The sequence below is a fragment of the Botryllus schlosseri genome, chromosome 9 (genome assembly GCF_051294905.1).
Source record: "Botryllus schlosseri isolate E-star chromosome 9, Bs_hap1, whole genome shotgun sequence".
Taxonomy (NCBI): Eukaryota; Metazoa; Chordata; class Ascidiacea; order Stolidobranchia; family Styelidae; genus Botryllus; species Botryllus schlosseri.
In genome coordinates this window covers 3,040,660-3,068,160 of record NC_137244.1, presented here as the reverse complement: position 1 = coordinate 3,068,160, position 27,501 = coordinate 3,040,660, and the positions used below count along the sequence as shown (strand labels likewise).

Sequence of the window (27,501 nt, the reverse complement as noted above, 5' to 3'; positions counted from 1 at the left end):
CCAGTCGAGTCATCAGAAATCGTGACTCGAGTCATTACAGCCCTGGTTCAGGGCTCAAATGACTTGACAAGTATCACACTGTTAACTGTCGCCAATTTGACATTTCAGGCCACAGAGAGGTCAAAGTCAGCATTTATATCAACTCCAATTTTACAAGCCTACCTTAAACAAGCAATTAATCTGATTGAACTGCTGTAAAAAGCCTAATTTGACTACCAATACGCATCTCACTAATCAAGGAAAAAATTGCATCCATGTTACGAACTATCTTTTACTCAACTTATCTCGACGAAGAACTTCATTAATAGCCCCTTCCTTCGCTATAATTTCAGAAACACTATTCGCCGGTACGGACGGAATGCAATTCAAACTCTAGTGTGCAGCGGTAAACAACATCCGGTGACTTATGACATCACCATCGCTCCCGCTCAAATGCTCAAAAACATGGCAAAGCTGTGCAGAAGAAACGTGAAGCCACGTGATAATCATGCGCAATTTGATTGGTTAATAACGCTGACACCAATCTTTCCGGCCAACCGATGGAAAGAAGAACAGTCGATCTTTTGAATTCGAGAGCGAGCAGTTTTTCTACATTGAGGGTGCCGCCTCAGTATAGTGTGAAAACGGCTGCGATCCCTTCTCTTCTTCACTATCGTCACCTTGTTAGGCACGAATATACACACTTTTGTTGACTGGGCTGGAGAATTGGAAAGAACATTCTATATCACGGGTGGGCAAACTGCGGTTTGCGAGCCACATGGGTCTCTTTCAGCCCTTGACTGCGGCTCTGCACAATGCACATGTGTTCCGCCTTTTTGTTAAAGAGGTTTAATGTGACTATGAATTGATGCATTCTATCGCATATTCACCAGATGGGTATTGCTTTAGTGTTGTTTCTTTTCTTATGGTGTACGCAAGACTTGTAAAATTTAGGGGAAGGTGGCAGTATACGTCATCAGAACTTTGCAATTGAACCCTCTAATCGACTTCACATAAACGTTTCACCCGCATCAATGGTGCATGGTTATTGGTCATCAATCAATGATCAATGAACTTCAAAATTAATCTCTTCAGCGCAGGTCACAATCATTTTCGGGCTAGCAATGGAGATACGCGGCTTTGCCGTTTGTATTGTAGAGGCTATAACAAAGACTGCAGAATTCAGCAAAGAAACTGTCGTCGAGTGATCATTGCAAGAAAAGAAAGTATGGATAGGAAATTAGAACAGTAACTTGAAACGTCACTACGAAACCAACCTACAAAACTTTGCCACGAGTTACCACGAGACAGATTTACGTAGTAATAAGATTACCGAGCTGAAACCTTCCTTAAATGCTTGAAAACACGAGAAGGAACTGCTCCGTACTGCTCTGGCGTCATATCAGCCTGATTTCAAACACCTTGCAGCCCAGGTGGAGACGCACGGTATCACCACATAATAATAAACTCCATTCGATTGGATACATTTCAATGTGACGTAATAAATGAATATTTTTGAATTTTCATGTTATGGGATTTTAATCTAAGATTTTTGATATGCGGCTCACGCATGAAGCAGGTCTGCCCACCCCAATTCTATATCTACAATATTATCTCAAAATATGACCTCATCGACCTAAAATTTTCAATATTTTGGGCAAAGAGAGCACTTAAACTCAAACAGGATCATCCGCGCAAAAAATGATATCGACGACAGATTTCGTCTTGTTGGGAGAAACCGTTCACACTTTCATTTGGGTGCCTCGGAATCGACTTCTATCATAATACGCCAACCAATATAACGAGTTTGTGTATCATCTAATACCGGTACATTGAGCTTGAGCGCTTTCTTATTTACATCCTATGGGCCGATGGTTCTCAACCGTGGTTTAGTTACATCCTGCGTCATCCTTGATCTCACTATCCACGCTATTATGGCAAATTAATGATGACAAGTGTAGTAGTGGTAAATCCACAGTTGTAACACCAATGGATTCTTCGGCGATTGGACATTTCAATTACTATGTCACATTAATCATTATTGATCTGTTCCGATATTCGAAGGTAAACATAATTTGACGTTTGTAGTGACATGATTAATAGCCTAGTTATCAAGAGTTATCCGAAACCAGGATTAGGCTGTGCTGCTCCAATGCTCTGATATCAGATCAATCTGGGTTAAATTCTAGAATATTCTACGCATAAATGTGGCACGTCAAACGCCCGTAGTTGCAACATTACTGCGCGACAGCTTTTAGGATGGTATGATGCATTTGTATTCTCGCATGGTGTCTATTAATCACTTATTTTGACAAACTATGCCAAGTACAACAACAATTTTATTCAAGTATTCAAAAATGTGATTTCTCTCGTGTCAGGCGTGAATTCACAATAGTAAATCACATTCTCACGATAGGTGTGTAATGCCAGTCTGCAGGATCCTGTCAAATAAGGCCTACTTTGAAATGCATTGAATGAAATATCAGTTCCGACGCATTGGCAGATCCATGAGCCAGTCACATTTTAGTAGATCTTCGTATACTACAATATAGCAGAATAATTTACAATAGATTTATCAAAAGTAAAAATTTTCTACTCGCTTCGCGCAACATGTTGTCACTCGATTTCTTGCTTTTAATATTGTTGCTCCTTTGTGAAAATGAAAGAACGCCTAATGTATCAGATTGAGTCCAACTTCGCGATTACGAGACAAAGTGTCGTTCAACATATGCGACCTTTCGTTTGCGCTCGCAGAAAGACCGTCGACTATGAAACCTAGGCACAAAATGATTGACGCATGTTGGTCGAAGCTTTCGATATCGATATGTCCAGGCGCCGAATAGTCCAGTCCTTGCAAAGTGCGCCCAGCGATAAACAGCAGGCCCGCAATATAGTCAAGTGACAATATTATTGACATATGAACTTCAAAAAATTTTCGCGCAATAGTTCGTCATTCGAATGTGGCCCATTAGCTGAAAAGGTTGGCCACCCCTGCTCTACTTCAACTAGCAATGACCGCGAGTAGGCCTATATGTCTTGATTTCACCTAGTACACTCTGTGCTTGAGTGTATTTCTACCCGCGTACCACCCCTGATATACGGGTGTGAGGATACACCCACAGCACACGAGACCAGAACCTAGCTTAGACTTATACCCCCGTATAAATAAAGTAAACATTTAATCCAAATTATGCATGCACAACGAAACGTAGGTAGGTATGCACGTAGGCACGAAAGAAAAACGTCTCGATCTAATGATGAGTTAGGTTCTGTTTTCGTGCACCACCCTTTTCAGTCCTTTGGGTGTGAATAAACCAGTGTACGCTACCAGTGGGCTTGATGGAATGATGTTTATGATAACACAACTGTTTTGGGATCAGGACCTTCCTGTCAGAGGTCGTTTCGAGTCCTCCTCCTCTTGTCTTGATTCAAGTCAAGTCATGTCATGTCATGTCAATATATTTAAATTAAAGGAGCACAATCTGGCACCCACCTCAGCCCAATGCCCTGTGTAACAGTGCTCCATCCTGATCTTTCTTATTTTGGGATTTCTCAATCTTTTCATTCTATTTCTTGAATTCGTCCTTGATCGGGTCAAACTCCGGATCCTTATTGTATGTCCAATAGGGCTGTTCAAAAATAACTTTTTTTCCTGAATCTTGCTGGCTACTTGATTAAATCGTTAGGTTGCCTTAATAAACGACGCTCACCAAATTTGAATTCATTCCAACCAATATCGCGGCTTTCGTAGAGTTTGAAAATTTTGAATTTGCATAAAAGTGCAAAAATAAAAAAAATTCAAATTTTTCTGCCAACCCCATGAAATTGTTGGGCTGTCTTCAAAAACTATGCAAAACAAATTTTACTCAATTCCAAGCCGTAGAAGCGGAGTTATGTCAGTTTTTCGTTGATAATTCTAGGATTATCTTTGATCGGTGGATAATCTAATAATTATCAAAGAAAAACTGAAATAAATCCGCTTCTACGGCTTGGAATTGAGTCAAATTTGTTTTGCATAGTTTTTGAAGACAGGCCAACACCTTCATGGGGTTGGCAGAAAAATTTGAAATAATTTTTTTTTTGCATTTTTAGGCAAATTCAAAATTTTCATACTCTACGAAAGCCGCGAAAGTTGGTTGGAATGAATTCAAATTTGGTGTGCGTCGTTTTTAAGGCAACCTAACGATTTAATCAAGTAGCCAGCAAGATTCAGAAAAAAAAGTTATTTTTGAACAGCCCTAATGTCCAATTTATCCGCATAGATACGTACGGGAGAGAATCTCAGTTAAGCCTTCGACTCTTCAAAACGTGCTACTGTCAATAATCAAATCGGGCCTCAACTGTCAAACATCAACTCACCCATATATAGGAGCATTTACGTAGGCGATTACCCGGGTGTTTTATTCGTGATGTTGAGGTATCGCCGAAGCTGTTGACCTTTTTTCCAGTCCCTACCATCAGAACTTCGGGCAATGCAAAGACATGACGAAATCAGATTACTGTTTTTCTTTTTTTAATCATTATCTTTCCAATTCTTGCACTCATATTAGCCTACTCATAGTGGTATTTATACCTCCATAGTCCTTTTACATCAGGCTGATATTGCTTATTATGATTCCTGTGACGCTACTTTCGTTTCAAAATTTTTGTAGAACACCACTAACACATCGGATGACGCTGAGAAGCCGACATAAGCCTTCAACACTTAGGAAAGAGTCCACATTTTATCTGGGCTAGAATCGGACCCGCAACCCGTTGGTATAGCAGTCAAGGCATGATACTCGAAGTGCTAACGTACCACGCACTATTTTACCGTTTAGGAGGGTGCGGTGAGGTCAGCAAGGTTGAGAACCGCTACTTTTACGATATTCTATTTTCGTTACCCTCTGAAATAGGACGATTGCGCGACACCAGTCTTTTGTCTTTCCCCGAGTTTGACTTGAAATCGTACCGTCACCTCATCGTGTACTGCAAAAGAGATCGTTTGGTGCACATATATATTCATTTTCATTATACAATGATAGGTTGGTATTTGCTAAAACAAAACTACTCTTATCAGCCCGTTCCATGTTTACCTTTAAGTTCCTGGTGCTATATACGAGGTTTTCTAGTTCATTCCTTGCAAAATATGATGCGGAATTCTACATTGTCATTCTTTTTCATTTTACCCTGTATCTCAATTATCTCTACTTAAACGGCATAAATTAATTTAGAAACATGAGCTGCCTGTAAAACACCTAGTCTAGATTTCCCGTGGTAAAATGCATTATCAGATGAGCTAAAATGCGACGTTTCTGAGTTTAGCTCAACAACAAACGACGAACTTTCAACACCAGTGTATTTAATCCGCAATCAACACACGGGAGCATCCATGAGCTCTCAGAGGCTCACTGGAAAGTCGTTAAGATTACGCGCAAAGTGCTTGAAATAGTGATGAGCATCGGACGGACTTGGATAGCATTCGGACTGGATATTGGACATTTTGGTGGCAGATGGGATTCGGATATTATCGCGGATTTGTTTTCGGATATTGTCGCATTGTTGTAACTTCTGACACGGATATTCTCGGATAGTTGTAGACAGATGTGAGTTTTGATCACAAGGTCACAGAAGGAAGACATCAATGCGATAAGCAAGCAAAAATTGTTGACACCTTGCGATATGACCGGTAGCATGACGGTCAATGTTGACCTCTAATAATTGTTAAATTTCATGTTTTATATGTTCATTGCCTAAAAATCTCTGTCCGTTTTCATTTGCTGTCGATCCGAGATGCAACTTTCATCCGTACACCCACTTGAAATTAATAGCGTTGTCACTTTGCGTGAACTGTATCTCCCAGCTAGCTTAGTTGTACAATTGATAGTCTGCGACACCGATTATCTCTACGGGTTTTTGGGATTCTTTGAGGAGATTTTCGGATATAATTGGATAGTTGGATGAGATTCTCCGGATTCGGACGGATAGTTTCGCAGACTTTCGACCTGTCGCACGGATTCGGGTTCTCAAAAATCAATATCCACTGAGCTTGAAAGAAGCTGCCGAAGAGTGGGCGGACCATCGGTCATAGAACAGCGAGAAGACTAGCATGCTAGAGAGAGATGTGCGCATCATAGTTTTCGGGATCCTGATCCAATCCTGTTCGATAAAATGGAATCCTGATCTAATCTGGATCCTGTTTCCGACTTAAATATTAAAATCCAGATTCTAATACATCCTGCACAAGGCTAAGCATCTATTTGAACCTGTCGTCGATATTTTTCAAATGACACCTTGGCAATGCATTGAAGTTTGCTTTGAGGGATTATTCGAAATACTGGTGCAATGTTGAAGTCAACTGAGTCCAAGTTCATAAAAAACATCAAAGTAAACAAAGAGAAAGTCACTTTCGTGCACTATAAATTTAGAATCCTGTCCTGATCCGGATCGGGCAGTTGGGCAAAAACGGGATTCCGGATCTAATATGTTTGAAATTTCTTGCCAGATTATTGTCCGTTTTAAATTTGAAATCTTGATCCGGTACAACTCTATAGCAAGCACGAAATAGCGGCTGTTCGTTCATTGTCTCTTCGGCCATGCTTCAATGGTCTTGGCGGCAGTGGCTTGCTGATTAGGTGCTTCTATTTGTACAAGAAGCTTGTTAGCTGCAGTTAGTCTGTAAGCGTATGGAAGCCACGGACCGAATGAGTTTCGGAAATATCCACCATATCCGTGCGTAATTTTGAGGGGAGAGAGTCATAGACTAGTGGGGCGTCATGACCCTGACCTTTGATCTGCCCAGCATTGTCGTTCCACATACAATATGTTATTAGTAGCGAGTATCCATTCGTAAATTCGTTCAGCATGTCATACTCTGTGTAAATTGAGTAACAGCCGACCTTTCGCCCTCGGGACAACAGGAGTCCCAAGTTAAGAAATTGGCAGTTAAGCCTAATGTATTTGGTTAGCTCTACTTCTGATACAGGTTATCACTGCACTAGGACATCAGCAAAACAACAATAATGGTTATCAAGGTTGATGTAATTGACAAGCCTGTTTGGGCATCCCCTCATTCACATTCCGCAAGGCTTATACGATCCAACTGAGATCTCGTAGCTATGACAATAGCTGAGTATTTGCGCAATCACGCAGCAAGCTCGTGTGGGATAATGTCAGCACGTATTGACGGAGTAGCCACGTTGTAGCTGAGAATAGGCGTAAATTATCTTCCTTATCTGTACGGGGTATCGTTGTGAACACGCCGTGTCGCCCATATGGCGTTAGAGGTTCGATAACGTCACCACATAATGATGTAGCCACGTTGTAGCTATGAAAAGGTGCAACTTCACCACCTTATTTGTACGCCGAATCATACAGATGGCACCGTATCGTACATATGGTGTTCGAGGTCCCTGACAACCAGTGTTGGGATCAAGTCACTACCTTCGAGTCACGAGTCATTTCGAGTCATTGCACATTTTGACTCGAGTCAAGTCAAGTCAATCGATTTTCAAAGGTGACTCGAGTCAAGTCAAGTCACTCGATTTTTGGAGGTGACTCGAGTCAAGTCGAGTCAAGTCAAGTCAAGTCACGAGTCAAGTCAAAATTCAAGTCAAGTTGTCTTTTCGAAGTATGAGGCATGATAACGTCATTGCATTTTGATAGCTGGCTGAAATACAGATTGAGTGGTCATTGATTTAGAACCGATTAACGAATATAGAGTTAAATATACACGCAAGAAGGCGCTGTATCGGCTCACATATACGTAAAACTGCTAAACCTCAGTTTATATTTACCAGCCAAAAAAAGAATAGATGCGATTTGATAAGATGCAATACATTACGCATTTACAAATCGATATGATACAATTCCAGACTGCGCCAATGGCTGAGGACTGTATGAACTATAGTCGAATTAAGTTTCAATAAATCAAGAGGTTTGGCTAAGGTAAAAATGGAGAACAGAAATTACTTTACATACTAGTTTACGATAACGTAAGCTATAAGCTTCGATCACTTCGTTTGCGTTCAATTTATTTGTGAGAGAATAATGGAGGCTCGGTAAAACGCACGATCATTAAATGATTGGTCGCTCTCACGATTTAAAGACGTTTCGCGAACAATCCGAACATATGCAAGATACAATGATTTTGATCGACACCGATTACTTGATGACTTGAAATTGACTCGTGAATTTTGCTCCGAGTCACGAGTCAATCCACATTTCTGATACACCGAGTCAAGTCAAGTCAAGTCATTTTAGCAAAGTGACTCGAGTCAAGTCAAGTCATACCAAAAAGGTGACTCGAGTCTGACTCGAGTCAAGTCATGACTCGAGTCATCCCAACACTGCTGACAACCCTGTAAAACTCCTAGGAATAGACCTGAGCTTCACTCGCTAATGATCTGGGCTTGTATATGTGTAGTGTATGCTTCGGGGATATAAATAATATTTATCGACATACCTTCAATATACTGTGTCTGTCGATTTATTTGTTTCGACAAAGTCTCAGATACAGAGTCGGTCAAAGTAGTTAAAAAAGTAAGTATTCACGACTGAATACTGTGAAGTAGAATAAGAGGTAGTCGCAGATCATACCCGCTTGGGGAGGTACTGCAAGTTGGTAAAACCTACTCTAGTACTCCGGAAAAGTAAAAGTTCCTCGTTACTGACAGCCTCTGCTCGGGATAAAACTTTGGGGATCCCGTGAATAGAATCGCCTATACTGGTCGAGACAAAAATTAGGCCCATGTGACCTTCTACTCTGAGTCGGAAGTATTTTACAATTATTATAAATAGGAGTGTTGCGTGACCGCGTAATCGCGTCGATTCCGGAAAGAAGGCCACTACGTGACTACAAAGTTTAGCTAATTGACCTTATATACTAATAGGGGCTATCACAGAGAATTGCAGCGCGGCGGAACAATGCGCTACCGACCTCGCGTACCGCTTGCGTTGTAGCTATCCCCCGGGTCGAATCTCACAATGTTCTCAATATCATGAAAGAAAGTAAAAATTGTCAATAGCATACGTATTATTTAGGGTTACCATAGGTCCGCTTTCCGGAGAATTTGTCCTTCTTTCTGAAGAAATGTCCTCTCGTCGTCTGAATGCCTTCCTCGTTGACAATTTGTCCTTATTTCAGCATGAAATTCCCAATAAGACCACAAGACCACGAAAGACGTACATTTTTGGTCTACAAGATAGACGGGTTACGCGGGAGTCAAATCGGAAACCTGATATTTCTTTAGTCAACACCAAGGAACTATCGGTAAAAAGTGGGTAAAGCCAAGATGATGACCATTTTTTAATCATCAGAACAAGATTTCCACGAAATATTTCAAAGTAAGCTGCTTTCAATATCGGTAAGCTCACGTCTATGATTTGGTAAAAGTGTCCTTCTTCCCCGATTCCAAAAAATAGTAATTCCAGTATCATTGATATTTCATACCAGCGTATTTTCAACAAATTTACATGCTCATCAATGCTTGTATCGAGAGAATTTCATATTAAACAATTCATTTCAATATGGAGAAGCGGTTTGAATACAACCTATTTCGAGAGTAGTAACATTTCGGATCAGAGCTATTTTGTACTTGCAAATTGATTGAGAAGATAAATGACGATTGTCGGGCGTCCCGATGCATATGCAGATGTTTTATCCGTCCGGAACTAGCATCCTTTTCACACTGACGACTAGGCCAATTCTGCCATCTTCTTCAACAGCCATCTTCATCAAAGATATTTTTTACATCATGCTGTCGTTTGTTGGCGATTCTTGTTTTTTCTGATTAAATACATAGGGCTGGTGTTGTAAGTTTGTCGTTTGTTTGATGTTTTATAAAGTCACGGAACCTAGCAATTTATACGGTATATTAGCTTTAGGGATAATTCATTTTCCCACCGGAAATAAAGACTCTGTGTTTTACCAGGACGCATCTGTTTGTAAATTAAATTATCCCGTCTTAGTAGAGATGATTGAGATACGGGGTAAAAATAAACAAGAATGATAATGTGGAATTCCGCCTCATCATTTGAAAGGAATAAACTCGAAACTTTGTATTTTCACCAGGAACGTACAGGTAAACATGGAACACGTCAATAACACTATGTTTTCAGCAAATACGAATCAAGCATTATTTGATGAAAATGAATATATATGTGCATTACATTACGATCTCTTCCGCATTACGCGATGAGGTTACGCGAGGATACGATTACAAGTCAGATTCGAGATGAGACAAATCACCGGTGTCAAGCAGGCGCCCTACTTAAGCGCGTAACGAAAAAATAATATTACTAGCAGTGGTTCTTAACATTTTCGATCTCACGGCAGCCTTCGAACGGGTAAAATAGATCGTTCCCACCTAGCACTTCGAGTATCATACCGGGGGACTGGAGAGATAGCGTTGTGGTACGGTGCACTGCTGATATAGCCCGGTTTGTGGGTTCGAGATTGACCGCGGAATCCCATCTTAATTGTTGGAGGTTTATATCGGCTCCTCCGCGCCATCCGATATATGTAAGTGGTGTCCTACAAATAGTGTGGAACAAAAGTGAGTTATGCTATAAATTGGCGTCTCAGGCATCAAAATAAGCAATATTAGCCTGATGTAAAGGGACCACAGATGTCCAAATACTACTATAAGTAGGCTACCCTGAGTGCAAAATTCGGCGAGTTGATTATCAAAAAATGAAAAGGCGTAATCTGGATACGTCAAGATCTTGCACGGATCGAAGTTCTGATAGTAGTGACTAGGAAAACGGTTCACACTTTCGACCAGACCTCAACCTCACAGCTCAATAATTACTTGTGTGATCGCCGTCGTAAATGGTACCATATGTGGGTGAGTTGACGTTTGAGAGTGGGGGGCGCGATTTCATTCTTGATAGTAGCACGTTTAGGACCGTCGCAGGCTGAACTGAGATTCTCCTCCGGTGTGTCTCTATGAGATTCCGTAGGACGTTTTACCAAGGACCGTAACTGCCGCACCCCAAACCCCGCAATTAGGAGGGTCCGAGCTCGAAGGGAGCCCAAAATTATTTCGTAAGTCAAAATAAAGAGTTTTTTCTAATTATGCAATTGCCAAATTGCGAAATTGCCAAATTTCTGGATTATTGCGTACTCTCCCCGCCCCCAAAGAAAAAAATACACATGATTTATACAAATCGGCTTTTTGGCGTCGGCCATTACCGCGCCGCAACGCACCAAGTCATATGCAGTTTTAAGCCATGTAACGGGCAACTCCAAGAAGTGTGCCAGAACGATCGGCGGCGAGAAAACCTGGCCGAAAAGGACTGCCTTTATGCTGACCGAATTCTTCGATTTATATAGATAGTCCTATATGCTTAATTGTCCATAGGTGCCTAAATGGCTAGCGCCAAATGTTTCTGTCCCGGAAATCTGAACCCCGCAAGACGAATACCTACCAGCATGGTAAATGTAATTGCCAGTGAAGAAATAGCAATTTGAAATCGTGTGCGTCTTTTAGTTTACTATGTTTTGGCGATTTCAATATCTTTTGACATAGAAGACAGGAGGTCACGAAACAACATCATGTAATGAAATTAATATGCCGCTCGAATATGTTTAATTACTATTTACCGGCCCTATACAGTTTCCAAGACACCTCATTCAGCTCTAATGGGAAATCTGATTACGTGAGCAGGGAGGATAAAAATTGATTAGCAACGTATATGCAATTCCCGATCACATTTACCGATTCAATCTGAATTGCTGAAAATTTTAGCGCTTCGCGCAAAGTGATGCGTATCACTAAACAGTCTAAAAAATGTCGGCGATAAGTCTCGACAAAGATGACTAACCTTATGGGAAGTCTGGGGGGGGGGGGGGGAATCTCCCATAATTTTGCTGTATCACCCCATGGGGGACCCAAGACCAACACTTGGGGGGGTGGACGAAGTGCTGTTGCGATAAAGGACGAATTGAAGAAAGAGAATGTAGAGAGCGAGAAAGCCGAAAACATGCAGAATCAAGATCGAGCCCCGTTATGTAGGGCATTCGGTTGAGGCAGTGCTGGGATGACTTGAGTCATGACTTGACTCGAGTCACTTTTGTCGTATGACTTGACTTGGCTGGAGTCAATTTGCAAAAATGACTTGACTTGACTCAGCGTTTCAGAAATGTGGATCGACTGGTGATCGGCGCAAAATTCACGAGTCACTTTTAAGTCATCAAGTGACGGCAGCGATAAAAATAGCAGATCTTGCATATAGTCGGATTGTTCTCGAAGCACTGGTGTGACCTTTCAGAGTGAGCAATCACTCAATGATTTTGCGTTTTGCTGAGCCTCCAGTGTTCGATCACAAATAAATTGACCGCAAACAAAGTGATCGGGTCTTGCAAAACTAGTAGTAAAGGAATCTAATGGCAAAGCATTTTTTTTTTCAGAATGCTCATTGTGGTCGGTACCCATACCTTAAACAGAGGACTCAAACACGCGGCCCGCGAGAACATTTTATGCGGCCCGCGAAGGCATTTTGGAATTTCAAGTATTCGATAATATATTCAAGTGTCATATATCTTTCAGATTTAAGAACTTGAAGTTGACTCTAAAACTATTACAAAAACCTGAAATCTTAACAAACGTCACTGTCACATCACTTTTCTAGTTCATGATGATAAAACATGACCCGTTGATGATTCGTGATCGAAAATTGTGATTTTGTTTGGTGCGACCTTTCATCATATTACTCGATTTTGAATAGACTGGGTGATAAACTAAAATGACTCGTGTTGAGTCGGGTCAAACGTTGAAATCGGGGAAGGATTGACGTCTTGGAATAGTGACTTAGTAATCCTACATTGCATTGCGTAGGGTAGATATCTAATCAGGTCATTCGATTGGCATTCTGTGGCTCCCATGACGTATATTTGGTTAGATTCTAAGCATTGTTTGTTATCTTTATCCATGTTATCATCGGTGGCGAGTAAGGTAGTGGTGCGCTCCACAGAGGTAACACCAATGGATTCTTCGGCGATTGGACATTTCTGTTCTAGGGTTTTTTAACCAGGGGTCCGTAGCCCCTTAGTGGTACGAAGCACCACACCAGGGGGTATGAGATGCATTGTGGAAATAGGCCTATATGCTGTGAAATATTTTCTGGGCCAATTTATTCGACTGGAAAATATTTTTCGCGCTACGCGCAAATTTCTGTGGGTGGGCTTTCTAACTTTTATATAGATACCATCAGAAACTGTGTTGAAAATAAACAGGGGACACGGGAAATCTTATTCAAAGCACAAGGGGTACGATCGCCCAAAAGGTTAAGATACAATGCTATTACTATAGCACAATAATGATGATATTAAAGTTGTTATTGATCTGTTCTAATATTAATCGAAGAAAATCGGACGCTGGTTTAATTTGACGTTAGCAATGATAGTGGCCATAGCCTAGGCTACTTATCACGACTATATCAGAAACCCGGATTAGGCTACACTGCTCATATTATCTGATATCAGATCAATCTTTAGTAAATTTTGAAATATTCTACATAAAATTGTGGCACGTCAAAGTTCCACTAGCTGCAATATTATAACCCGACAGCTTTTACGATGTCATCATGATGTCCATAACTCATTATTCTAACAAATTATGCCCGGCACTAAAACTAGTTTATTCAAATATTTGAAAATGTGATTTTTTTCGTGCCAAATGTGAATAGCAGAATAGTATATTACATTTTCACGATGTTCGTGAAATGCCTGTCTGCAAGGTACCGTCAAATAAGGCCTACGTTGATATTATACATTGAATAACCCTATTATTGATGCTGCGGCGCATGGCGTCATCGGAAATTAGGATATTGGCCCGCAAGCACATTTGAGTTTAAGACCTCTGCCTTAAGCAAACCTCGAGTAATATTTCAATCGAATTTTAATGAAGTTAATAAGTTTATATTATTCGTCAACCATCGGAGCAGGCTTAAATAGTATCTCACAGATGGGTAGGTGGCTAGTGCATTTCATCATATCAATTCGATTCAACTTTCTAAAGTTTCCTATTCTATATTTCGGCTGATAATTACAGACTGAGGCTATACAGTTACTTGGGTGGCTTAGCAGTTCTACGTAGGCGTGAGCGATACGAAGACCTTTTTTGCATGCATATTTAATTATATAGTCGTCCCTCATAGGCCAGGGTTGCCATACCGTCCTTATGTCTAAGGTTTGTCTTTATTTTAAAAGATCGGGTAATAGAAAACTGAACTGTCCTTATTTTCAAGAAATGTGTTTATTGTCGACTCCGTCCATATTTTGTCTTATTTTCAACCGTTTTCGCCTTGTATCCGTGTTGCATAGCATAGTACATACCACGAGATTTAACTTTTAAGTCGTGAGATAGCTAGGGCAGCACTGAGTGGTATAGCAGTTTCGGCTGTACCAAGCTATCGCAGCGAACGTCATTTTAGCAGTAAACACTAAACAGCAGTACCAGGTTTATGCTGTTAAGTCTACAGCAGATTAAGCTGTGGGAATGGCAGCATTTATTGCGTGGTGAAAAAGGGAGCAGTGCAGTCGACACTTGGGTTAAAAAGTAGTGAAGCTATAATTCATTGATGAAAATATATCTAAATTATATTGCACATATAGTTTTAGCTTCTAATAAGGCTACATATGACTAGTTAAAATGAGCAAGTGTAAAAATGTTATTCGTGACGACTATGAGATAGAATTCGAAGATATCAAACGAAACTTGAATGGCGAGTGTTTTGCACATTGCAATATCTGCAATTGTGACCTTAACCTGGAAGCCATAGGAAATACAACTATTTCAACTAACACAGAGCATGTACAAAAACGCTTTTATAATGCTTATCTAATTTTTCGACTGTCCTTATTTTTGGGTCCTTGTCGATGGCAACCATGCAGTCAATGGGATGGTGTGAACATCAGGTGCACGTTCGCGCTCTGTGTGTGATTCTCTGAAATTTAGATATTGACGTTCACAAACGAACCTGGGTAGGTTTTGCACTGTGACCCTTTTCCATGTTTTACATTGTTTACGTCATTATAACATCTTTGGTTGAAGGTCTTTGCATTTCAACTTCGAACCACTCTGTGCAAGGCGATGACAGCATAAAAATCAACACCAAACGAGCTTGCACCATATTCATTCAGTGATATATAAAACTATTGTTTTACTATCTACTATATAATCATTTGCCATACGTCCCTACTAGACCATCTACTGCGGCGCAATTTGTCTTCAGCGCACTCCACATCGCCTACCCAGAGCCCAGAGCCGCCCATATCGCCCGGAGCGTTTCCGCCCCCTACAACATAGAAATCGCTTGTTACGAACCGCTTACGAGGATCATATAAAGAGGAGTACAACTCTTCTGAAAGGCACATACTTTCAGAAATCTATACATATGGGAGCTCCGTCCCAATGCACCCCTTCACAACGGGCCTTTTCACCACCAACAGAATAGCACGGCTTGCTGCTGTATGGAATAAACCTATGTGAGTAGTATAGTAGATCGGTCGTGAGGTGCGTGGGGCTCTTATGGGTGCGGCGGTGATTCGTTTGAAAACCCGTGGTGGTGACTCGTACTTTCAGACCCCCCCTCTCGGCCGTGATTCGTAATGGGCTCTTATGGACACGGTCGTGATTCGTACTTTCGGGTATAGGCTGCGGCGGTGACTCGTATTGAAAACTCGTGGTCGTGATTCGTACTTTCAGACCTCTCATGCGGTGGTGAATCGTATTGAAATACTCGTGTTGGTCAGTCGTATTTTCAGGTATAGGCTGCGTTGGTGAGTCGTATTTTCAGGTATAGGCTGCGTTGGTGTGTCTTACTTTCAGGTATAGACTGCTGTGGCATGGTGTTGAATATGTATTAGATATGGTATATAGTCACGTGATTGTGTATATTCCAAATTATTAAATATGACCGATTCGAGGTAATCCCAACGTTTACGGTGAGTGCGACTTTATTATATAATTATTCTTATGGACGCGGCGACACGGTAACGTAGCTGATATAGACGCGACATGATAGCGTTACAGTATAGGGATCGCTCACATGGTTCTACACGAAGACGTCATAGTTCAGCCGTGACAAAGGACCGATCGCATTCTAACTCCAAGTCTTTCCTCGCTGGCTATTGATTCCTACGTAACGTGAATAGTACGCCGAGATTCAGTTCGGATTATTCACACCTTCCGTACCGCTGTTTCGCGCCTACAGAATAGTCTGCTGTTCACAGTCGCAACTTCATCGCGATACCGCAATTTTCGCACCTCGATCAGTAGAGCAACACCGCGCTAACCCAGTTGTCGAATCACATAGGTCAAACATTTCTTGTGAATGGAAATATTGTATTGCAGTATACAAATAAACAATCTATTCTTTCAATTCGACAAGTCTAGTTAACTGATCGATTTTCAATCTACCGACACAGTTTTTAACACGAGTGAGTTGATATTTCTTCCCGGGTACGAGCGAGGCTTTGGTCCATTGATCCAACACCACCTCTCCAGTATCGTCTTTCAATGTAAAACTATATAATTTCAACTCCTTCCCGGTGTCAGAGTTGACCGTCTTCTCCTCTCGAGAAACACACGTAGCGGCGATCGATACGTATTCATCTTTATTCCCGTATACCGACTCGCAGGTCAATAATGGGTATTCTTCAGTCGTATGTCTCGATTTTCCATGTGGGGTTACCGACGAAGCCCGACCCAGTAATACAGTAGGTTTTCCAGTTAATTTATCAATTCGAATCCAACCGGATTTGACCATGAGTTTTTTTCGTTTGGAGAATGCTTTCTCAATGTTCCCGAACAATTCATGATTGAAACACGTGAAAGATATCTCTTCATTATTACCGTCGATGAATATACCTTTGAGATATTGACTAACGGCACCTCTTTTGGGTGATGAAACGAATTTGACGCCGACGTGGAAATTTGAAGTTATTCCGACTTTCATACTGTTGACGCTGTTTGATGACATATTGTTCGGTAAAGTGAAAGTCGGCAACAAATCCGTCGACATTTATAGAATTAGGCGCGTGGTATTGAGTGAGTTAACAGTCTTTGTATAACACCGATAATCCGTGTGAATAGACTTGGATTGAAATAAACTTTACAGGAATTCTGTAAGAAAGGATGCCGTTCATGAGGTGTTATGATGCAGGATAATTTTCTTCTTACCCAGTCGCTTGTCAATGTACTGTAGTGAGTATTCAAGATGTCTGTTGTTAAATCTCTGTACACCGCGATGGAATGAATGTCACTTTTCATCGCCGCAATGCTCATGACACTAAAAACACCATTCCAATCGAGGCCGTATGATCGAATCGAGTTAACCAATGAGGCGAAATCGCACTTTCGAACACGGTTCACGTTTTGACCACGTACATAGAAATCTAGTACTCCGTGAATGAATTTTTCCATTTCGCTTAAACTGGGAGTTGTTAACTTATGATAGTACAGAAAATAATTCTCAATAATCGTTCTAGTTGTCATAGCGAATGTCTGTAACAATAACTGCGAAGTTAACATGAATAAGATGTGAAACGCCGTGCGGGTATCGAGAGGGAAAGGGTTGTTACATAATAGAAATAAAAAGCGAGTCGCCTAAGCGCGTCAAAACGACCCCTATAAATAGACATCACCGCGTGTCGTACTTTATTGATTCAGACATAACCCTCGGTCGGAGCAGTTAGATTGAGTTATAGCAAACGATGTATTTGATGAGCTGAGTGTATTCAAGAGCAAGTCGACGGGTAACTACTTAATAGGTAAGTTATTTGATGTGACTACTTTGATTTATGAATATAATTTGTTATTCGTTTATCCACCAGATAAAACAAGCGCGGAATTAAAGAATTGTATCGGTGAGTTATTACTGTTCAGAACGATAGAAGCATGATGTAATGATTTTACTATTGAACAGATAAAGCAAACTCAAGGATTAATAACAACACCCAATCCTGCAGGTAAGTTTTCTGCTATAGTAATATGTTAGCAACATAGTTTGACGTGTTACGTGTTTAGTATAAAGAGTCAAGGAAGACGCAATAAAGAAACTACATTGTAAGTAACGCCGGTTCAATGTTCTCGAAGTGTTGAATTTGAACGCGTGTTATCAATTTTACAGATGAGTCGACGACGGAGAAATCGTGTTCGCGAGGAAGAAGATACACCGCCAGAGATCGGTGACGAACGCCAAGAAGTTGTAAATCATAACTGGCAAGCGATAAAATCGTATGTAGTGAACAAGATTAGCCATGTGTATAATATTCGAGTCATCGATCGTGAGGTAGCGGATGTTTTCCGCGATATCCAAGCGATATTTTTCTCAGAAACACATACCTTTAGAGTGAACTACGCACACGGCTTCATTTTATATCACACTGAGACTCTGAGATTTCGTTATTTTCATGCATCACCAAACATTGATAGTGTATTAGCCACATCGGCGCTAATTTAAACACTGCCTGAATTTGAGGAATTTGTGGAGTCGATTCACTTGGAAACTGCACTTGATCTGCTACAAGACTCTCGACCAGATACAAAGTCACTACCAGTCTGTCTGACTAATGTCTAGTTTTATGTATACCCTACGGGTCATTTACTGATTGGCTGCGTTGGTATTAAACTACCGACATGGCTTGCAAAATCGAAATGTATCTTGACATTTACCCATCGAAAAAGTAGGAATCGGTACAATGACAATCTCTGCGCTTTTCGCTGTATCGCCCACTCGCTAGGAAAAGATACCAAAGATTTGGCTCAACAATTTACTTCGGTGTTTGGCATCAGTGTGGAATCTGGTGTGACACTTGACATGTTGAATGATATCGAGGTCTTGTTTAATGTGGCCATATTCGTGTACACCAAAACCGGGGGATAAGCTAGTGCACTCCGACGCAGTACCTATGAAGCGAAGGCTGTTTACCTACATTTAGAGGATCGACATTTCTGTCTCATTACTGACATGAACCGATATCTAAAGAACTATAAATGTGCTGTTTGTGAACGATTATTTGATGAACAATATGAATTGACCAGACACAAATGTGTAACAGGTCCTGTTGAATTGTTCCCCGGTGGAGTTTATAGCCCGTCCTGTTGAAGTGTTCCCCGGTGGAGTTTATAGCCCACCTCTGAATATTTTCGAAAGGCTCGATCTTGAAGGGGTATTCGCTCCCCACCAACTTCGTTATTTCAAATACCGTATCGCGTTCAGTATAGGGAGGGTGTATGATACTGACGATACCTCAAAAACTTTGCGAGAGCACCAGAACATTCCCATCTCTGTTAGCATATCGTCTAATGTGGAAGGTTACTTGGAGTCGCATGTAATTGTCTCGAGCGGTGATACAAACGATTTGTGCGCACAAATGATTGACCATTTTCATGATATTCAAAGTGAATCATTCAGACTGTCACTCACAGAATATCGACCCTACCTGGACATGCTCAAATTGAAAATTACCGAAATGAAAGCGCTCGATCCTTCAAAACACCCGATACCCCTTGAACGTTTACAAGTGGAGTTTATGAGTTATTTACGTCAAATTCCTGTGTTATCATTCAATGGCGATCGGTATGACTTGAACTGGCTCAAAGCGTACTTGTTTGGTTTTCTCGTTGACGACAATCTTAGTGTACTGAAACGCGGTAACAAATTTCACTCAATGACGACCAACAGACTTCAATTCTTGGACATTGTGAATTACTTGACACCTGATTTCTCGTATGATACATATTTGGAAGCCTTCAAATGTAGCACCGCTAAAGCTCACTTCCCGCATCAGTTTCTGACTAGTTTGGAAAAGTTGGATAACTCGAGTCTACCTAGCCACGACGAGTTTTACAACCCGCTAAAAGGTTGCAATATATCAACATCCTAATATGAAAGCTGTTTGAAGGTTTGGAACGACAACAAAATGACCTCTATGCGTGATTATTTCAAATGGTGCAACGCGAACGATACTCACTACCTCATAGAGGTTTTAGAAAAACAATTCCAATCTTTCAAAAGTCAATTCAATGTTGATATATTCAAGGATGCGGTCTGCCTGCTCGGGGTTGTATCGAGACATCTTTTTAATAGCATCCCGCGTGATTTCACAATGTTCAACGACAAACATAGAGATCTGTTTTCGCTATTCAGCGATAATTTAGTGGTTGGATCATCGATCATTTTCCATCGATACCCAAAACCAGGTGTAACTCGAATAAAAGAGTATTTCTATAAGGAAAATGCACAGATTGCGCAACACATAACAAGTTTGACCAGTGACTCACTCTATCTGTATGCTTTAAGTCGACCAAGTCCAACCAGATTTGCGGTACGTTGGCAACCAATCGACGCCGAGTGTACTAAATTCAAACCTATCAAGACCGCACCGAAATGCTCAAAGCCTGTAACTCAGTGGATGAATTTGTATTCCCATCTTCATAAGGTGCATGTTCACCACGCTTTTAACGGACTTGAAATTCATTTGGACACGCGCAATTATTTAGCTGATGGGTTTATCGTAATTCGGCTGGACAAGGGATAATCTTATCGTTCCTTAGATGTGATTTTCACGCCCACGATTGCAGATTCGGATGCAATGACCCAGTACGTCGAGAGCGAGCTAAACGCATTCATGATTATTATGAAAGTCTCAATTATCAGGTTGTATGTAAACGGGAATGTGAGTGGAATATTGAGAAGAAGAGAAATCCTGATATTGTGCGATATCTCGATGGTATTCAACCACAACTGACTCGCGCCAAGTCTGTCACCCCACAGAAATTGATGGAGATGGTAATGAATGGTACTTTCTTTGGTTGTTTGCTGGTTGATATTTGTACACGACCACATTCGAAAAAGCGATTCGCTGAACTCCGCCCGATATTCAAAAATACCACAGTGTCTCGCGATACCGCGTAAAGTCACATGAATCAGTTTGCTGTAGATCAGAAGTCGCCCAGTAAACCCACTGACATGTTGGTTGCGTCGTACTGGGGTAAGAAAATCTTGCTAACCTCCGACTTGATCAGATGGTATGTAGATGACGGGTTGGTGGTATCACAAATTTATGAGGCTGTCGAGTTCACCAAAAAGACCTGTTTTGCTACCTTTGCAAAAAATGTTTCAGACTGTCGACGTGCTGGGGATCGCGATCCTAACATGGAGATTATTGGGCTAGCACAAAACTCGCTGCGAATTCTTGTTATGATCGTGAGTTAATGAATCCGCGTAAATTTGAACAAACCACGTTCTGTGATAAAAGTGAATTGAACGCAAATGTGAAGGATCGTTTTTTCGTCAAGTGTGAAGAATTAAACACAGATCTATTTGAAATAACGAAGCACCCTCAAAAGATCGAGCAAGATAAATGCAATCATATATCGTTCTGGTTGTATAATATTGTCAAATTACGGATGTTGTCGTTTTTTTATGACTGTTTATGCAAATATTTTCGCGCCGACTGCTTCATGCTACTTTCGGTGGATATCAACTCGTTTTTCATCGCACATTCAGCACCAATCGATGATATTCTCATCCTCGAGAAAAGAAACGAATTTTACTGTGATTACGAGAATTGGTTTTCGCGCTATTTTTGCGATGAGCATCGAAACGAATTCTTGAATGATCCGATTTCTTTTGACCGCTCGAGACAATGCTGTAAAGATACGTATGCTCATTATCTTCATCAACCTGGTTTGATGGAAGTGAGATACGACGCCGATGCATCTTTCCGTGGTCTCAACCATTTTCACAGTGACCCAAGAAAAAAATAATCACGGCATTGAATGTTATTGTGATGTACTTGTATATATTTTGTGTGACTTTAATTTATTTGTATATTTTGCTTGTTTGATGTGATTTATTTGTATTGTGTGTTGATGTGGCATTTGTTTTCCAGATGGATAACACTATTGCATATCTAAAGTCTGTCATGTCATTAGATTTAAATAGTTGACATGTAGAGATGATTACATTTGAGCGGGAATTGCCACAGTTCATGATTCTTGGTTCTACCAACAACTCGCAAGACCGATGATACCCGATTGATGAAAAGCAGATCACTAAAACTTGTGCTCCATGGTGAGGTCTATGGTTTGTTATAGAAACACGGTTGGCTTTTAAAGCGCTGTGAACCCTCTCGGTATTATGAATCCTCTTATGTGATTTAATATTTTACAGATTGGGATCAGCTGCTTGACGGCCTGAAGCGTTCATAACGCTACAACTTCCACTGACGAAATTACGAGGGACAGATGAAAATTTCATAACTCGTGGAAAATTGTTGAATCGAACTGTATTGGGATTAAATATTCCACTACAACAAGATGACTACAACAGTGGATATTCCCAGCCTTGTTGATATATAAACACATGCACTTCATCGAGTTTTCAATAAACAACAAATGATGGAGTTGATCCACCCATTCGCGTGTATTGTGAGTGGTCCTTCAAGAAATGGGAAGACTACTTTTGTTGCAAAGCTGATTCGACATGCGACATCAATGATTAAACCAAGTGTATCTAGGGTCGTATATTGTTACAATAATTATCAGGAGGTTTTCAAGACGATGCATAACGTAGAATTCCACGCCGGTCTAGATATTTCGGAAGAGTTGAAGGTTTGCTCTGAAGACACCTTGAATATAGTGGATGATTTCATGACTGAGACAGCGAAAATTGCAGACTATTTTATAAGATTTTCTCATCATTCAGCGAAATCAATTTGTTACGTCACACAGAACCTGTATCACAAGGGTAGAGGAGCACGTGACTTGAGTCTTTCAACCTCGTATATGGTGATTTTCAAGAATCCACGCGATCAACAACAGATCAGTTTTCTTGGTCGACAAATGTACCCAAACTCTAGATTTTTAACAGACGCTTATCGTGATGCTGCTAGGCAACCACATAGTTATTCCTTCCTTGATCTCACGCCAGAAGCACCTGAAAATCGACGAGTTATGACCAATATATTTCCTGGTGAAACCATGGTGGTTTATAGCCCGATGGTATAAATAGCCAAGCGCGGAGACTACTTCAAACTCAAAATGACGAAGGTACCAGCTCGGACACGGCGTCATATACCCACACTAGAATTCCTGCATAAGAGTAAACCTGAGATACGCAAGCAAATTATATCGGGGGCCAGTAAAGAGTTGATCTAGTGTATATGTGATTGTACAAAGAACATTTTAAACGGTAACATCCCTCATTCAAAGTATAAAAGAAAGCGACTATCAGCTCATAAATGTAGTTTACATCGACTTGTCAGGAAAGACATCCCTATTCGACATAAGAAACGTATGGTTAATCAGAATTGTGGTATGTTTATGACTCTATTATCAAGCATCCTACCCGTAGTCACTGGTTTACTTGGTAATCTATTCAAAAAATGACTTCTTTCAAAAAAATCTTCATAAACCCGAACCCGGTCAACGGAGCTGACGTTCAGAAATTGAATTTGGATATCGACAAATGTATGAGCGACATATTACCGATGGACATACCCCAGGAACGGAAATTAGCCTTATATAACGACGCACTAAATCGTTATCAAACAAAACACGACACAATGAGTCAACCGATGACAATCGATATATCGGAACAAAGAAATCTATTTTCAGCTAGTGAGTTAGACGCACTGCGACGCCTGATCAAGGGTGAGCCATCAAGGATTCCTATACCCCACTCACCATCACCGAGTAGCCAACGAAGCAGAGTAAAGACTAAACATGCCACGACGAAAAGTGGTCGTACACCCAGGACCCCGAGACGATGCGGATGGGAGCCATACTAAGTATTTCACACCAGGGCTACCTGGTAGTTACCGCGGTGCATACGCATTCTCTAGAGGGCGGAATAGAGCCAAAGTCAAGGAGTTTCTTTCGAGCAAGGATGCGTACACGAAACATTTTCCATATCGTAAGAAATTTAAGAGACCTAGAGTGATTACATCCGGTCTCGGTGTTCAGTATCAAACCGATCTCATGCATATGCAAAATCTTTGAAAGGAAAACGCCAATTTTAAATATGTGTTGGTGACGATCGATTGTTTCAATCGATTTTTATATCTGTATCCACTCAAGAACAAAACCTCACAAGGTATTATTCGTGGATTCAAGGAAATATTTAAGCAACATATACCTCATGTTATTCAAAGTGATCAGGGTTCTGAGTTTACTAATCGTGCGTTTCAGACTTTCTTAAAAGAGAACAATGTGCGACATTTTCATCCAAATAGTGAACGGAAAGCATCGATATGCGAGCGTGTTATTCGTACTCTGAAGCAGTTGTTATACCGTTATTTCACGCATAATAAGACTTTGAATTATGTCAATGTCCTGTCTGAGATATGCCAGGGGTATAACACTACTTTTCACGTTGCTATAGGGTGTCCTCCAGCGGATGGTAATTATTCAAATCAAGAACAAATTTTCCATAGGTTATACGGTGACATGACCCCTAAAAAACCCAAACTAACTATTGGTACACCATTCAGGATTTCGAAATCACGTGGTAATTTTGTAAAAAGCGCCTTGGCAAGTTGGAACGAAGAAATCTGTTTCGTGTCTCAATGTCGTAGAGGGGACCCTACTACTTATCAATTGAAAGACTACCATGGTGAAGTTATAGACGGTCGCTTTCAGCGTGAAGAATTACAGCCAATAACTAAAAATAATAATATTTACAATATCGAAAAAATCCTGTCTACTCACAAGAAAGGAAAGAAAACACAATATCTTGTTAAATGGTGGGGTTACCCGTCTAAATTTAATTCCTGGGTCTCGGATTTGTATAAATAGACACTGAAAATGTTGTTCAACCTAACTATGGATTCTGATTCCGTCTCATCTCGCATGGGTCAAGTCTCGAGCAGTCTGAAAAACCAGATTGTGTTTATTGTACAGATTTGTATGTTCGTGTGTGTAATCGTGTTTTCATTATATCAAATTTCTGTCGGGATGGATCGTGAGATATATTTAACACCACTGTCTTCTTCACTTGGATATCTATTACCGAATCCATCACCTTACCGTATATGTTGAAAGAAACAATAAAATGTTGTTGACTCTACCTTCGAATGCAAGCCTGGATAAATTCTGGAATACCAGTACAGATTTTCAAACGGAACCTTACAAAGAATTAGAAATGAATCGCTATGAGCTAGGATTATGTGAGCTGACATTCCCGCATGATTTCCAACCGCGAATTGAAGTGACAGCGAATAGTATCGGTTTTGGATTTGTCGATGTAAATGGATACACCGCGCGGTATTATATTCCCGAAGGCTCGTATTACAGTATCGGTGAAATGTTAGAATCATACGAGAAATATTACATGGGGGACATTTTCATTTTACAAGGATTCGGCGACTTTAGAATCGCATTCAGAAGGTTAGTCACGAGTAAAGAAAGACACACGCGGGTTGCATCCATAAATACCGATACTACAGACTCTATCACCAGACACGTACCCCATAACGCGCGTGATTCACCCGAGCCTTACGGACTGATACCCCTTGGTTCTGTGTTGGACACATTAACATTTAGACGTGTTGTATCTCGTCGCCGCGGAGTGGATGAATTTATATTTTCACCTGCAGTAAAGTTGGAACGGATTGATAAGATTTATGTGTATTGCGATCTGACACAACCAAGACCACACGGTAACAAGCTGCAACAACTTTTACGGGTGGTTTCTGTAACCGCTAAACCGAATGAAAACCATATAAACATATTCCCAAAACCATACTTCTTTGCTTTAGCGAGAAACAATTTTAGAACAATACGAATTTATCTACGTGATGCGGCTGGTAACCCTTTTAAATTTCGATAAGCACCAGTGACAGTGACCCTACGCTTCCGTCGTAGAGCTGTTGATTCAATATGAGTTACATCACGTTGTCTGGCACCCAAGGTGAATTCTCAGTGGTGTTACCGAATGAAATTATTTGTAATGAGCTTGCGTTAATGGATATGAGTTTTGTCAGTGAATCTCTTGATCGAATTATAATCGATCGTGATCAAGCGTTCCGGGAGCTACATAATGAAAAAGTTCAACTAGTAGATGTGTACCTAACACCACTTGGGAATTATGCGAACAACCTCGAGTTGATGCGAAGAATATTATCTGAAAGTTTCACACACTGTTTCACCGAAAGAATCAAAGACGAACTTTTCCGAATTCGTTACCCGAAACATATCACACTCCCCCCCCCCCACGGATATATTCACAAATTATTTCAGTGTAGTTGACCAAGTGTCGACGCCAGTATGTAATGTCACGTCGATCAAACCTAAACCAACCCAACCCCACCTCGGATATCTTTTTGTATATATTAATGTACTACGACATCATCCGGTGGGTGATTACATAAATCAATTGCTTCGTGTGATCCAAGTAAACAACGAGACGTGTATGAGACAAGAAGTTGTATATGAAAAACCGTTTTATTTCCCAGTGTCGATTAACCAAATCCGTAATATAAAAATCACCATCAGGGACCAATACGGTCAGTTAGTACATGATATAGAGACCACATTGACACTCCACGCACGATGAAAATAGTGACGTTAACCACCTCTATGCTTGGTGCTGATTTTGAACACAGACTACTCACACTGTAAAAAATAAAAACCTCGATTTACCGCGAAATGTTTGGAAGCACGGTAGCCAGACATTTCGTGGTAATCTAACATTACCGTTAGTCAATGTAAATTTAACTTACACTCGTCCGGTAATCTCACTTTACACGCCAGACTGTAATGTTACAGTCACCTCCGGTATATCTAATCTACATGTTCTCCTGTACATTTGCGATCGAGACTGTCATTTTACCGCCTACCTACCTACATGCTGTTCCTGTAAATCAGGATTACATACCAGCTTGTAAATTCACGTACATCCATACCTATCGCAAAGCAACCCGATGCAAACATATCGCAATATTTTCTTCACATCCACAAAACGACATTGGAATAAACTGTATATTCATTCATGATATCACGATGAAGTGGTTATCGATAGAAAAATATTGCTGCTGGAGGTCTAATTCTTCTTTGGGAGACATGCAGTAACACGAGTGGTCTCAAGAAAACGTGAATTAATTCCACCACCGGCCAAACTTCCAATTGTTTCTTTTTCTCGTCCTCATTCCTTCTGTGTAAGTAGTATCTTGCAGTTCCACTAAAAAGAATTCGTGCGTAAGTAGCTATATAAAGCAAAGTTCCTAACCTGGACAGTGGACATGACATTATAAAGACTAAGACAAATAGGCTAACAAAAATATAACATGTTTTGAAGTACCGGTACTGGTACATTGTGTGATGACGGCTCCGCCTTTTACATGACATAGCAGAGATTCATGACTTTATCTCTGTATTGAAGCAAAAGGTTCCTAATTTAAGGTGGCATGTGTGGCAAACAAATCCAGCAGTGGATGAAAACATATCTATGCTATGGCCCGAAAATGACATTACCAAGCCAACAGTTTCAACTCCTCCGCAGCGGAGTATGTGGTCACTATATAAGTCGACA

The 27,501-nt window shown here is 40.7% G+C and overlaps 1 protein-coding gene and 1 long non-coding RNA gene across 2 annotated transcripts in view; one reads left to right on the top strand and one right to left on the bottom strand.

The window, feature by feature from the left end:
• Nucleotides 1–27,501, top strand: part of LOC145445865 (neuronal pentraxin-2-like) — a 540,218-nt gene that overhangs the window by 18,922 nt on the left and 493,795 nt on the right. The gene's annotated exons all lie outside the window — the stretch shown is intronic.
• The window catches only part of LOC145445877 (uncharacterized), a 63,648-nt gene that overhangs the window by 35,007 nt on the left and 1,140 nt on the right, over nucleotides 1–27,501 (bottom strand). The window contains exon 2 of the long non-coding RNA XR_013917129.1: nucleotides 26,581–27,150. This is a non-coding gene — a long non-coding RNA (uncharacterized LOC145445877). The remainder of the gene's footprint in view (nucleotides 1–26,580; nucleotides 27,151–27,501) is intronic.